At 37.8% G+C, this 6,042-nt stretch overlaps 1 protein-coding gene across 1 annotated transcript in view; it reads left to right on the top strand.

The window, feature by feature from the left end:
- The first annotated feature begins 499 nt into the window (after window positions 1–499).
- The window catches only part of ENOX1 (ecto-NOX disulfide-thiol exchanger 1), a 415,538-nt gene continuing 409,995 nt past the window's right edge, over window positions 500–6,042 (top strand). Inside the window, exon 1 of the mRNA XM_032781770.1 lies at window positions 500–577. The gene's annotated coding sequence lies outside the window, so the exon portion shown is untranslated. The remainder of the gene's footprint in view (window positions 578–6,042) is intronic.

The raw sequence follows: 6,042 nt of genomic DNA, 5'->3' as shown, positions 1-6,042 counted from the left end.
ATAAAATGGCAAACAAAAATGATTCCCTTTATTGATGCATGGTTCTCTAATTCATGCTGTTGCTCTGCTGCAAATCAAAGGCAGAATGTGGCTCAAATGTATGTCAGTTTGTAGTTTTTTTTGATAGATTTTTAGTTTCTGCCACTCCACTAGCCATTGTACATATTGAATGTGTTGGTTTTAGTCTATCATTACTGATAGTTGTCGTAAAATTACTATTCTGAAACTTGATGTTTGCAGGAACTATTCTGTACTATTTTTGAATTCCCATAAGCAAGCTTACTTAAAAGCTTTATGATACTGTATATGTCTTATATTTAATATTTAATAGATTATCCCACTAGTCATCATTCTTATCTCCCACAATATGCATTGCTCTACACATAGCTGTAAAGGACAATATTTTAAACTTATTTCCAGATGGAAGTTTAGCAGAATGGTTTTGCTCTGCTTTTATGCCCAAACTGTTTACTTTCAGTGACATATTTTTAATGTCTTTGCAGATCTTGGTTACTGAACTTGAAGCAATCTTTGGATCCATGCTTCTACAAACTTGGTGAAGATATACTGCAAACAGGTACTGTATAGGATAACTCCAGAGTTAGTCTTGCATTGTTTGGTTATTGATCAAAGTTTTTATGACTATTTGTTGTAATGTTGCACTTCTTAAATCCATTGATCAATCTCAGTTGTCATTAATGGAGTAATGTGGTAGATCTTTGTATGCTACATTTTTGGTAATGTATGTAGTATTTGTATTGGAAAACAAAGAAATGCATGATGCATGTGATTGTTTAGAGAGAACGTCATAGAACTAAATATACAGGTTTAATTTCAAAGTGGGCACAATTGTAGGTGTACATGAGCACCTAGGCAGTGGGGTTAAGATATAGCCCTGCATTTGAGCCTAGATCTTCCAAACTCTGACTTAACTTTGCTTCTGTAAGTAGTCTTGTTGATTCCAACTGGAATTATTCAAGGTAGTTACATTAAACATATGAGTAAATGTTTGTAGAATCAGGGTTGTAGAGGGTGAAATCCTGGCCCCATTGAAGTTAATGACAAAACTCCCATTGACTTCCATGGGGCCAGGATTTCTCCCAGAATGCCTGTGGTGAATGCACAGACAGTTTCAAAAATGTGTACATTCATATAACTAAGCAATTATTAGATGATTTGGAGTTATTCAATTAGGTCTCAAAAGTTGAGTCATGCCTTGTGACACTTGAAAATGTTGTGCTACTGGAGATAAAGAATGTGAAATGAGAAGATTTAGAACAGTTTATTCATCCAAAGGGATTTACAGAACTAGATAATCTTTCTATTTTATATCTGAAGAGAAGCAAGGTTTTTCAAAGATATGGATTTGACAAACAAACTTTATTTGATCCTATATGAGGAGCTTAAAATATTTAGAGGGGGAAAGGATGAATTGTTTGTATGAAATAAAAACTAGGGTCAGATCCAGGATGTAGTGGTTCCCCAGGCAAAGATGGGATTTGGCAGTAACCTGGTTGTTCCTTAATAGGCCTGTCTTCACATGAGTAATTGGACATAGTGACTCCTTATTTCTTGGGGGGCAGGATTAGGGAGGTAAATGGATTAGCAGGCTGAAACAGAAAGTCTGTACTAGCTAAAATAAGGGGGAACATCCAGGGAATGATTTACAATGGATAAGATAACAATGGGTAAAATAAGCCTGGAATATAAGATGAGGTAAAGAGTAAGTTGCACATGGACAGTGCATGTTGTACAGTGGTTTTGGCAGTGACCAAGCCCATCCCAAAATGTTTAATGAAATGTATAGTTTCATCTGTAGATTTTAGTGTATGTTGAAAAGCTGAAGAAGTACCATTATCTCCATTTTCTGTTTGCAGTTTATGTCTAAACCTAACTGGAATAAGAACAATCTTGAACCTTATCCTATTCCTAAATAGAACATAAACCTTTATCAAATGACCCACATTCTCCTTTCTTAGAGGACTTTAAATTCTATACAGTGATCCTAGCGTTGTCTCTAATGTGATCCATACTTAGGCATGCACAAGCAGATACATATTAATGGGGCTGCTACTTTGTCTGGACTGTGTTTTGTTTTGCCTTGTGTGTCTGTGCTGGGGCTGTAGCAGAACTCCTGGAGCAGCAGTAGTAGCTCTGACCTGGAAGTTCCAGTTGTTAGTAGGGGAACAGGCAGCCATGGTTCATCTGTGGACCTGCAGTCCTAGAATGGGGGCAAAATGGCTTTTTCCTGTTTTCCTTCTACCCACCAATGCCCTTTCCAAGAGTGAGGTGAGTTGCTCTCCTTTTCTTACTGTGCTGTGCAACACCCTCAGTTACTGAGAATTATGCTTTAAGTTTTACAGAGATACAACGTGCCAGAAATAAAGCACTAAGCAATGTATGACTTCTTTGGCTTAGTTAATTTTCCATTGCTCCTGGGAACTACTGACTGCATGCACACAGCTGTTTGGGCACCACCCAGTGACAAAGTGATTCTTCACAAATAGCAAGCCTATAAAGCCATCTGTATTCAGGCTGTAGTGTATGGGATGCCAAGCACTGATGAGGCAGCCAAATTCTCTGAATCCTGTCATTTTGCCCAAGATTCCAGGAAGGAATGATTACATATGTGCACACATTCTTTGACAATCTACCAGGCATACAGTATTTGTAAATGTAACCTCCAATGGAAAAATGGATTTGTATGATTTTTTTTTAAACTATAGTGGAAAAAGCTGTGTAAAAGTGCATTCCCATTTGACTCTTTGTCTGAAGTACTTTAAAAGTGAATGGGATGCACTTTAGTGTTTATGGCACAAGTTTGTCAGGAACATGAAAGCAAAAGTAAAGGACATTGTGTCAAATTAACCTCAGTTTATGTCAGCATAGTCCTGGTGGAGTGCCCTGATTGCAAACTCTTTTGCAAGGGTTTGGGTTATGGTGGCAGGGAGTGGCTGTAAGTAATTTAGTGGATGTGATCAGCCATTGCAGTTCTAAATTGACAGCTCAGACTTTTTGAAAAGGCCCATAGCCAGTTTAGCCAGGGAATGCCCCAATTTATCAGTTTCCCTCAAGGTTCCTATTGGCAGAGTTCTAGCAGGAATAAAAGTATCCCCACTTGCTGGAAATTGAATACAGAATGATGATACCTTCCCTTCCCATTGGACATAGAAGACAGATGGCATAAGATGGTGTACTTGGTCTGCTATTTTTTGAAATTAGCTAGCAAGAGACTGAAGTTTAATGCATGGAACATTTGTTTGTTTAAATCAAATATAGACCAGAAAATGCCTCCTCTGTTCATAGACGCACTTGTTACCAAGGAAAGGGTGTTGTCAGTCTTACTGGGCACTTGCAGTGTTAAATTGCTAAAAATTATTAAGTGAAGAATCTGGTCATTTTTAGGGGGGAAATCTGTGTTTCATCTGTGAAAGCCTGTTCAAAACAACAGAAGAGGTGAAAATTTGGCTCTCGTAACCTTGGAAATATAAATGTTTTTACTGTAGCAAAATCTGAAATATTAAACACAAAACTGGTGTTAAATTGTGACCAATTGACAGAAGCCAGGAAATTCAAGCTTAGGACTGACAGATGAAATGTGAGTTTAGGCAGCTTATCAAAGAGCATATTAGTGTCCTCAGTTGAGTGAGACTACTTGCTATCTTGTAATTTTTTGTAATCTGTCCTAAGTTTTCTGAGTGGAGTCTAAACAGTAGTCACAAGGCTGAATCCTGAGCCCTGCTTTGGCCATTTTGCTCTCTCCAGTGGTGCATGCTGGTCAGAAAAAATGGCAGATCTTCCTGGGTAGCGTGTTTAAAATCTGTGTAGCTGATTCCTACACCACCTCCAGCCCCTTCTTGGCCTCTGGAGTAAGGCGGTCCTGGAGGCGGGGAGAATGAGAGAAGGCCAAAATATAGAACCGTAGTTTGTGCGCCAGATCCTTGAGGCCATGTCCAACTGGATATAGTTTAGAACAAACTTGAGGCTGCTGCAGTCTACAACGGGCTGAAACAGACCCCAGCCAGCCCAATAACAGAGAAGCTGAAAGTAGCTTCTTTGTTCCCTCCCTTCCAGATGTACCACACTCTTACCTTGAGTCCTGATCCAAACAACTCCCTTTCACTTCAATGGGCTTTGAACAAGGCTCCTGGTGCATCTGGGGATTGAGGCAATACTGTATTTTAGTTAATGCCAATGGGCAGTAGTAGTTTTGAAAGTTTGTTTAGATAAAGCATCAGTTTCTGCAGTTTTGCCATGATTTGTAATTTACCCTTTGCTTTCTAAAATAGGTAACAGTTCCTTATTTTCTATCAGAGTATATATTTCTGCTGTGATGTACCCTATATTTAACAAAGTTGTGCAAAAATAGTACCTGTTGACAATTTTATTTATCTTATGCTGTACTTTTTGGGTTAGGTGTTGCAAATATTTGTCTCTGTTAGCAATGCTAGAAAGTGTGTTTAGAGTGGATGATTACAAGCTGCAATACTTGGTTTAGTAATTCAAGTCTGAAAGCAATTCTTCCCTATGATTCACAGGAACAATTGTGGGCGAGTCACAGTGCGAAATACGCTGTATTTTATCAAGTAACATACTATACTATAAATTGAAAATGTCAGTACTGCATTACACAACTGTCAGACTTTAAATTAGAGCAATAAATAGGAACTTTGAAATTGTCTTGGTTAATATTGCTAACCATTTATAGTTCTAGTGAAACCAAACACAGATTTCATTTTGAACTAAGAAAAGTAAAGGAAAACGAGTATAGTCCTTCTACTTCTGCAACTTGATTATTAAGGTGTGCGTATAGTAAATGTACGGTACTATCATGGTGCAAGTGAATTTGGATCACCTAGTAAAATCCAGATAACTGGATTATTATGTAACTTCACCAATCATAAATGTTTCTCAGTGACAATCTCTCATCCTGTAAACAGTTACTGCGTGTCATGCATGCATGGTGGTGCATGTAATCCAATATATTTACACACTCTATAGATAATGAAAGGCTTCTTACACGACCATTCAAGGAACTGATACAAAAGTAATTGGTTAACAGGTGTGGTTGTCTACTAATTCTATTGCACCTTTGTACTTGGTGTATTTGGGGATATTTTGGGGCTGTCTCTTAAAATAGAGTGTAAGTATACATACTCATACTCTACATACTTTCTATATAGATACTGATATTGTACTCTATATATTCTGGCCCGAATGTATCACAGTGATATATGTTGATATTTAATTCATTATGTTATGATTGGATCCATATTATTCTAGTCACTGTGGTTAACATAGGACATGAGTAACATATTGTTTTGTGTGAAGACAGCCTACTAACCAGAGGGTGCCATAAATTGGGAACTGGCAGTAAGTCACTTCGATGATGATGAACCATGGCTAATGTCAACTTTTTGAACAGCTTACTCTCTCTGCCCTTGAAAACTGCCTCTTGTAGAAGCTAAATTTGAAAATGTAAATATGATGTGATTTGTTTGTTGTAATGTGATTTAATTAGGCCAATAGATGGAGGCAAAGAAAAATTAGACAATTAAAAACAGTTAAAAATGGAACCACTTTTTTGAGAAATTCTCTATCTATAGACTTTTGAGAAATCGAGCTTTTTTATTTTTGGAAATAGAGAGGGATGAAAAGTGGGCTTACAAGGTTGACAGAACAAGGAGTAAAGGAGTAATGGTCTCAAGTTGCAGTGGGGGAGGTTTAGGTTGGATATTAGGAAAAACTTTTTCACTCAGAGAGTGGTGAAGCACTGGAATGGGTTACCTAGGGAGGTGGTGGAATCTCTTTCCTTAGAGGTTTTTAAGGTCAGTCTTGACAAAGCCCTGGCTGGGATGATTTAGTTGGGAATTGGTCCTGCTTTGAGCAGGGGGTTGGACTAGATGACCTCCTGAGGTCCCTTCCAACCTTGATATTCTATGATTCTATGAATCTATGATTTTAAGGTAACGCTGGTTCCAGCTTCAATTATGGAAAGATTACTTATCTCCATAATTACCATTATATTAACAGAAAGTTTTC

The sequence above is a fragment of the Chelonoidis abingdonii genome, chromosome 1 (assembly GCF_003597395.2).
Source record: "Chelonoidis abingdonii isolate Lonesome George chromosome 1, CheloAbing_2.0, whole genome shotgun sequence".
Taxonomy (NCBI): domain Eukaryota; kingdom Metazoa; phylum Chordata; order Testudines; family Testudinidae; genus Chelonoidis; species Chelonoidis abingdonii.
This window is presented reverse-complemented; position numbering and strand designations above follow the sequence as displayed.